At 39.1% G+C, this 9,770-nt stretch overlaps 1 non-coding gene across 1 annotated transcript; it reads left to right on the forward strand.

Moving 5' to 3' along the window:
* Positions 1-9,386: 9,386 nt before the first annotated feature.
* On the forward strand, positions 9,387-9,489 carry LOC113830769. Its single transcript, XR_003480234.1, has one exon. It is a non-coding gene; the product is annotated as a U6 spliceosomal RNA (small nuclear RNA).
* Positions 9,490-9,770: the final 281 nt, after the last annotated feature.

Raw genomic sequence — 9,770 nt, forward strand, 5'->3', positions numbered from 1 at the left:
TATGGCGGTTGCTCAGAAAAATGGGAATCAGTCTACCTCAAGATCTAGCAATTCCTCTCTTGGGTATATACCCAAAAAGTGCATGTTCATACAACAAGGACATATGTTCAACCATGTTCATAGCAGCATTGTTTGTAATAGCCAGAACCTGGAAGCAACCTAGATGCCCCTCAACTGAAGAATGGATAGAGAAAATGTGGTACATTTATACAATGGAGTACTACTCAGCAGAAAAAGGCAATGGAATCTTGAAATTAGCAGGCAAATGGATGGAATTAGAAGAAACCATCCTGAGTGAGGTAACCAAGTCACAAAAAGACAAACATAGTAAGTACTCATATATGAATTTTAGACATAGAGCAAAGGATTACCAACCTATAATCCTCTTCACCAAAGAAACTAGGAAACATGAAGGACTCTAAAGGATATGGGAAGTGGCATGAACTCCTGAGCTAATTGGACGCATGAGGGTAGGGGAGAGGGAGCTGCCACAATAAGAGCAGGAAAAGAGGAGTAGAGGAGAGGAAATGGAGGAGCAGAAATATTGAGTTGGGGGAAGAATAGAGGAGAGAGAGCAGGATGAGAGATACCATATTAGAGGGAGCCACTATAGGTCCGAGAAGAGATCTGGAACCAGGGAGATCTCCAGAGACCTACAAGGATGACACGATCTGACAATCCAGGCAATGGTGGAGAGGATAACCTAAAAGCCCTTCCCCTAAAATGAGATTGATGACTTCTCTTTATGCCATCCTAGAGCCCTCATCCAGTGGCTGATGGAAGCAGAGACAGACATCCACAGATATACACTGAGCTGAAATCGGGAATTTAGTTGAAGAGAGGGAGGAATGAAGATCGAAGGGGTCTGTACCAGGTTGGAGAAACCCACAGGAACAGTTGGCCTGAACAAGGGAGAGCACATCGACCCCAGATGCTGTCTGGGAGGCCAATACAAGACTGATCCAGACCCCTGAACATGGAAGTCAATAAGGAGGCCTCTGCACTCCAGGGAGCCTCTGGCAGTGGATTAGTATTTTTCCCTGGTGTAAGAAGGGACTTTGAGAGCCCATCCCATGTGAAGGGATACACTCTGGTGCTGGACACATGGGGAGCTGCCCAGGACCAGCACAGGAAGATTTGGTGGACTTTGCAGAGCCCCCGTTTAGGGCCCTACCCTGCCTAGGGGGTGGTGGGTGGATGGGGTGGGGGGTAGTTGGGGTGGGGAGGAGGGATGGGGGTGAGGGGAGGGAGAGGAAGAAGGGACTTACATGTGAAACAAACTTGTTCCCTAAATTGAACTAATAATAAAAATTTTTAAAAAAGAAATGGAAGAAAAAAACAAACAAAAAAATGGAACAAATCTCTTAAAGAATGCCAAGAAAAAAAAATGAAACATATGGAGAAAACAATTCAAACAGTTCAAGACCTGAAAACTGAAACAGAGACAATAAAGAAAATACAAACTGAGGGAATATTGGAAATAGAAAAGCTGGGTAAGCAATCAGGAACTACAGATGCAAGCATAACCAACAGAATATAAGAGATGGAAGACAGACTATCAGGTGCTGAAGATAAACTAGAGGAAGTGGTCATCAACAAAAGAAAAATATTAAATCCAACAAATCCATAACACAAAATATCCAGAAAATATGGGACACAGTAAAAAGACCAAACCTAAGAATAATAGGTATAGAAGAAGGCAAGAAGCCCAGCTCAGAGGTACAGAAAACATACTCAACAAAATTACAGAAGAAAACTTTCCCAACCTAAAGAAGGACGTGCCTATGAAAGTTCAAGAAGCCTTTTCCCCTCTGCTCTTCCTCCAGTGGCGCAATGTGATCCACCTGCAAGGGAGGACACCAATGGAAGGTGTCTGATAAGATAAGTCTTACAAAATATATAGATTTAAGATAATTAAGACTGAGCTAACAGATGAGAATCCTAATCATTGGACAAGCAGCATTTGTACCTAAGAAAAAAAAAGAAAGTTCAAGAAGCTTCCCGAACACCAAATAAACTGGACCAAAACAATAAGTCCCCTCACAACATGATAATCAAAACACCAAACATACAGAATAAAAAAAGAATATAAAAAATAGTGAAGGAAAAAGGCCAAGTAACATATAAAGGCAGACCTATCAGAATTACACCTGACTTCTCCATGGAAACCCTGAAAGCCAGAAGGTCCTGGATAGCTGTTCTACAGACAATGAGACACCACAGATGCCAGCCCAGACTACTATATCCAGCAAAGCTCTCAATCACAATAGATAGAGAACACAAAATATTCCATGACAAAACCAGATTTACACAATTCATATCCACAAAACCAGCCCTACACAATACCACCACCAAAAACAAATCCAAAACAAACAAGAAATAAGAATCAATGGTCATTAATATCCCTCAATTTCAATAGCCTTAACTCGCCAATAAAGAGACACAGGCTAATAAAATGGATATGAAGACAGAATCCATCCTTCTGATGCATACAAGAAACACACCTCACCTTTAAAAACAGAAGTTACTTCAGAGTCAAGAATTGGAAAAGATTTTCCAATCAAATGGACATAAGAAGCAAGCCGGTGTAGCAATCCTAATATCTAATGAATTAGACTTCAAACTAAAATCAATCAAAAGAGATGAAGAAGGGCATTTTATACTCTTCACAGGAAAAGTCTATCATTATGAAGTCTCAATCCTCAACATTTATGCCCCAAATACGAAGGCACCCACATTTGTAAAAGAAACATTACTAAAGCTCAAACCACACATAAAACCACACACACTTATAGTAGGATACTTCAACACCCCCTTTACACCACTAGATAGGACCACCAGACAGAAACATAACAAAAAAACAAAGGAACTAACAGAAGTTAGGACCCAGTTGTGATTAACAGAAATCTATAGAACATTCCATCCAAACACAAAAGAATATACCTTCTTCTCAGCACCACATGGAACCTTCTCTAAAATCAACCACATACTCGGCAACATAGCAAACCTCAACAGATACAAAAAAAATTGAATAACCACCTGTATCCTACTGGATCACCATGCTTTAAAGTTAGAATTCAACAGCAATACAAATTGCAGAAAACCTACAAACTCAGGAAAATTGAAAAATGTGCAATTGCGCCATTCCTGGCTCAAGGAAGAAATTAAAGACTTCCAAGAATTCAAAGAAAATGAAGGCACAGCATACCCAAACTTATGGGATACTTTAAAAGCAGTGCTAAGAAGAAAGTTCATAACATTAGGTACCCACATGAAGAAACTGGAGAATGGTCACACTAGAGAATTAAGAGCACAACTGAAAGCTCTAGAAGAAAAGGAAGCAAACTCACCATGAAGGAGTAGATGCCAGGAAATAATCAAATTGAGGGCTGAAATCAATAAAGTAGAAACAAAGAAAACAATATAAAGAATCAATGAAACAAAGATTTGGTTCTTAGAGAAAATCAATAACATAGACAAAGCTTTATCCAAACTAACCAAAAGGCAGAGAGAGACCATGATAATTAACAAAATCAGAAATGCAAAGGGGCACATAACAATAGACACTGAGGAAATCCAGAGAAACATCAGGTCATACTTTGAAAACCTGTACTTCACAAAATTTGAAAATCTAAAGGAAATGGACAATTTTCTATAGATATCACTTACCAAAATTAAATCAAGAACAGATAAGCAATTTAAATAGACCTCTAACCCCTAATGAAATAGAAGCAGTCATCAAAATTCTCCCAACCAAAGAAAGCGCAGGGCCAGATGGCTTCAGTTCAGAATTCTACCAGAAATTCAAAGAGCTGATACCAGTACTCCTCAAACTGTTCCACAAAATAGAAACAGAAGGCTCATTGTCAAACTCTTTTTTCAAGCCTACAATTACCTTGGTACTCAAGCCACACAAAGACACAAATAAGAAAGAGAACTACAGACCAATATCCCTCATAAACACTAATGCAAAAATACTCAATAAAATACTGGCAAATGGAATCCAAAAACAACTCAGAGAAATCATCCAACATGATCAAGTAGGCTTCATCCCAGGGATGCAGGGATGGTTCAACATACAAAAATTTATCAATGTCATCCAACATATGAACAAACTGCAAAAGAAAACCCACATGATCATCTCACTGAAAAAGCCTTTGACAAAATCCAACACCCCTTCATGATAAAGAGATAACAATGAACATACCTGAACATAATAAAAGCAATACACACTAAACTACCAGCCAACATCAAACTTAAATAGACAGAAACTCAACACGATTCCTCTAAAATCAGGAACAAGACAAAGGTGACCACTTTTTCCATATCTCAATATTGTACTTGAAGTTCTAGCTAGAGCAATAAGACAACAAAAGGAGATCAAGAGGATACTAATTTGAAAAGAACTCAAACTTTCGCTATTTGCAGATGATATGATAGTTTACATAAGTGACCTGAAAAACTGCCAGGGAACTCCTACAGCTGATAAACACCTTCAGCAAAGTGGCAGGATACAAGACTAATTCAAAAAATCAGTAGCTCTACTATATACAGACAATAAGAGGGCTGAGAAAGAAATCAGAGAAACATCACCCTTTAAAATAGCCACAAACAACATAAAATGTCTTGGAGTAACACTAACCAAACAAGTGAAAAACCCATATATGAAGAACTTTGAGACATTAAAGGAAGAAAATAAAGAAGTTACCAGAAAATGGAAAGATCTCTCATGCTCTAGAATAGGTAGGATCAACATAGTAAAATGGCAATCTTGCCAAAAACAATCTCCAGATTCAATGCAATCCCCATCAAAACACCGGCACAATTCTTCACAGACCTTGAAAGAATAATATTCAGCTTTATATGGAAAAACAAAATACCCAGAGTAGCTAAAACAACATTGTACAATAAAGGAACTTCTAGAGGCCTCACCATCCCTGGCTTCAAGCTCTATTATAGAGCTATAGTCCTGAAAACATTTTGGTATTGACACAAAAATAGACAGGTAGACCAATGGAATTGAATTGAAAACACTGACATTAATCCACACACCTTTGAGCACCTAAGTTTTGATAAAGAAGCTTAAATTATATAATGGAAAAAAGAAGCCATCTTCAACAAATGATACTGGCATAACTGGATGCTGGCATGTAGAAGACTACAGATAGATCCATATCTATCACCATGCACAAAACTTAAGTCCAAATAGATCAAAGATTTCAACATAAATCCAGCCACACTGAAACTCTTAGAAGACAAAGTGGGAAGTACCTTTGAATGAACTTGTACAGGAGACTAATTCCTGAACATAACACCAGTAGCATAGATACTGAGATCAACAATTAATAAATGGGACCTCCTGAAAATGAGAAGCTTTTGTAAGGCAAAGGACACAGCCAACAAGACAAAACAGTAGCCCACAGAATGGGAAAAGATACTCACCAGCTCCACATCTGACAGAGGACTGATCTCCAAAATTTACAAAGAACTCAAGAAGCTAGTCTCCAAAACACCAAATAATCCAATTAAAAAGTGGGGTACAGAATTAAATAGAGAATTCTCAATAGAGGAGTCTAAAATGGCTGATAGACACTTAAGAAAATGCTCAACATCCTTAGCCATCAGGGAAATGCAAATCAAAACAACTCTGAGATACTGTCTTACTCCTGTCAGAATGGCTAAAATCAAAAACACTAAGGACAGTTTATGCTGGAGAGGAAGTGGAGAAAGGGGAACACTCCTCCACTACTGGTGGGATTGCCAACTCGTACAGCCACTTTGGAAATCAGTATGGCAGTTTCTCAGGGAAATGGAAATCTGTCTACCTCAAGATCCAGCAATTCCTCTCTTGGGCATATACCCAAAGAATGCACATTCATACAATAAGGACATATGTTCAACTATGTTTATAGCAGCATTATTTGTAATAGCCAGAAGCTGGAAGCAACCTAGATGCCCCTCAACTGAAGAATGAATAGAGAAAATGTGGTACATTTACACAATAGAGTACTACTTGGCAGAAAAATAAAAGCAATGGAATCTTGAAATTCACAGGCAAATGGATGGCACTAGAAGCAACCATCCTGAGGGAGGTAACTCAGTCATAAAATGACAAACATGGTATGTACTCACTCTTATATGTATATTAGACATAGAGCAAAGGACTACCTGACTACAATCCACACCACCAGAGAAACTAGGGAACAAGGAGGAGTCAAAGAGAAGAATACATGGTCCACTGAAGAAGGGGAGAGGGAGAAGAACCCTGACCAAATTCAGAGCACTGGGGTGGAGAGAAGAGGGAGATTGGAAGGGGAGAGGAGGAGAAGGGGAGGGAGAAGAGAACAGGAGGGATCAGGAGGACTGAGAGAGGGAGGGAGTAGAGGAGGTCAAGAAAGGAGATGCCTTCATACAGGGAACCAGTATAGGTTTGGAGAGAGGTCTGGCACTGGAGAAAAGTTCGGGGATCCACAGGGATGACCCCAGCAAAGAATTTAGGCAGTGGAGAGGCTGCCTTCGATGCCCTTCCCCTATAATGGGACTGATGACTTGGTTGCCATTCCTAGAGCCTTCATCCAGAAGTTGATCGAAGGAGATGCAGGCACTCACAGCTAAACACTGAGCCATACTCCTGGAATCCAGTTGTGGATAGGGAGGAGGGATGAGCAAAGAAGCCATGACCTTGCTGGAGAAACCCGAAAAAAAAAGTTGACCTGACCTAGTGAGAGCATGGAGACCCTAGTGGCAAAGATGGTGAACCAGTATTGGATCGAACCAAGCCCTCTGAATGTGAATGTCAGCTGGGAGGTCTGGGAAGTCTATGGGACCTCTAACAGTGGAGCCAGTGTTTATCTCTAGTGCACAAATGGCTTTAGGAGCCCATTCCCTAAGGAGGGAGACTATTGTAGCCCACAATACACAAAAGAGGTCCTAGGCCCTCTCCCAAATGATATGAGGGACTTTGATGGCTCCCTGTGGAGGGCCTCACTATCCTTGGGGAGTAGGTGGGGGGGGGCTTAGGAGGGTTGGTGGGAAGCATGGGAGGATGGGAAAGCGATAGAATGGGAGGATTAATATGAAAATAAGATTGTTTCTAAAATAAAAAATTACAAAAAAAATTACCATTGGACTAAGTTAAAAATAACTTGATATCATTCTCTAAAACCAACACATATCCATCCTATCTTTAGTTTCAGGACTAATTGCTACTGGGTTTTTTCCCACAAAAGATATGATACATTTAATTTACTGCTTTAATAAAATAAAGAGGTTTCGGTAATTTCCACTGAGCCTTTAACACTCAAATAGTCTTTACTCCATTAAGCACATGAGCCTCAGGAGAGCATACTGTGTGCTAGTTTTCTAGACTTCAGGAAATCATTGTTATTTTGAGCACTGATCAATAATTCTCAAAAATCTAGTTAAAAGCTAAATTGTTTTCTAGTAATCAAGTATCTTGACAAAGTCAATACTTGGTGAATGTCAGGTGACTTAGAAATGACTTATTCAAAAGACTTAGAAGTCCACCTCTTTAGGTAAGAGGTTACCGGTGGGAGAATTCTCTCTTATCCGGGGTTTGATACAGTGTCACAAGTTAATTTTCTCTAAAGTTTTATTATTTTATTTTCTTAGAACTTCATATAGGAATACTGCCTCTGTATTACTCCTACTCCTCCATCTCCCCTTAAATTCCTCCTGTGCCCTCTCCCTCCCTAATCCATGACCTCTTCTTTAAGATCATGTTTTACTTATAAAGATCAAATAGAACCCTAATGACCTGCTCATTAAATTCAACACAAATACCATAATCAGTAGCCCCTACAAAGATCTCAGCAGGTAAATCACTTTGATTATTATCTCTACATTGTTCCCACTAAGTTTGAAAAGGCTCCTATTGCTTCTAGAAAGTGTCTACTGACAATAACAGACCATATGACATTCATCAAAACCAAAGATTTAAAACAAAAACAGGAGGCATAGTTCACCTTTATTCCCAATCTATGGTGGATTTCCATGGTTACAGGCTGAATTATGCTTCTCAAAAAATTCTTTGTGAAACCCATTACAACCACTGGTACATCAGAATGTGGCCCTGTTTGGAGATCAGATCTGTAAAAGAGGAGTGAATTTAAAGAATATTTTTAAGGATGTGCCCTAACACAATCTGACTAGTAGCCTTCAGAGAAGAGAAATTGAACATTCAAAAAGATAACAAGTATGCACATGCACAGAAGTAAATCCATACAGTGGCCTTCCGAAAAGCCAAGAAGGAAGGTCATGGAAGAATTCAGACAGTATGATCTGGAACAAGAACAACAAGATCCTTAAGAAGTGGAAGAAAATAAATTTCTACTAAGCCAGGTGGTCTGTGGAATTTTGTTATGGCATCCACAGAAAACTGACATACCTACTCATGTACATTTTAAGAGAAACACTGTCTTTTATCATTGTACATTTCTCCATGAAGGCATATTTTCTGAGTCCTTTGAGAAGATGATCAAGAAGAAACATGTAGCAACTAGATTGCACTATTCCCAGACCCCAGAATCTTTGCATTTCTTCTTCCATGGGTTATCTGTCAACCTAGCTTTCTTTGATTTTTACCACCGCTAAGTGCATTAGCAATCCTGGAAAACACAGGGTAACTTACTCAAAGCTATTTTCCTGAAATTGGATAGATTTATATAAATTTGCACCAAAAAATAGCTATGGCCAACACAATAAGAATCTGGTCTGGTAAAATCCCCAGTTATCATTAAAGACCCACTCTGTCATAGTTCAGATTACCATAACAAATGCATAGCTTAAATTGAGTTCCTTGAACATTTGAATTTGTTTCCTTATGGCCTGGATGCTAGGTGTTAAAGGCTAGGGTGTCAACATGGTCAGTTTCTAGTGAAGGTTCTCCTCCTGGCTAGTAGATGTTTACCTTCTCAGTGTGTTCTCACAGAAGCCTTTCTTTAGTTTCTATTAGTGGAAGAATAGAGAAAGAATGTTCATAAGAATACTGAACACATTGGATCAGGACTCCATGCTCACAGCCTCCTTTAGCCTCAGTGACTTCCTAAAGGCCCAACATCACATTGAAAGCTAGAGCTGCAATGAAACAAAGTTTAGCAGGACAGCAGTGTTTAATACCAACCCCTTGATAACACCAATAGAAGAGTTAGTGGGACCATGCACTCAACAGCAGATAATGACTATTTATAAGCTGCTACATTTCCAATAACCCAGGTTTTCTCAATTAGTTAGTATTTGAACATGTTTGAACAGTGTTCAAACTGACCAAGGAGGTCTAGTAAGGCTGTGAATTCAATATATTATTTAGAACCTGTTAACTTATATCTCAATTATTAGTACTTCAGCTTTAAGAGATGAAGAGAAAGATGCTCACTTTGGCAGCACATATACTAAAACTGGAAAGATACAGAGACAGTTGGCATGGTTCCTGCACAAGAATGACACATTCATGAAGCATACCATATTTTTTAAAGAAAATGTGGCACACTTACACAATGGAGTATTACTCTATTGTCAAAAAACAATATCAAGAATTTTGCAGGCAAATGGATGGAACTAGAAAAAAAAATCATACTGAGTGAGGTGACCCAAACCAAGAAAGACAAACATGATTTGTATTCACTCATAAGTGAGTATTAGCTTTAAAGTAAAGGATAACCATGCTATAATCCACAGACCCAGAGAGTCTAGGTAACCAAAAGGGCCCAAGAAGGCACACATAGATCTCAGGAGAGGGGAAATATAAGAGA

Source organism: Cricetulus griseus (genome assembly GCF_003668045.3).
Source record: "Cricetulus griseus strain 17A/GY chromosome 1 unlocalized genomic scaffold, alternate assembly CriGri-PICRH-1.0 chr1_1, whole genome shotgun sequence".
NCBI classification, from domain to species: Eukaryota; Metazoa; Chordata; class Mammalia; order Rodentia; family Cricetidae; genus Cricetulus; species Cricetulus griseus.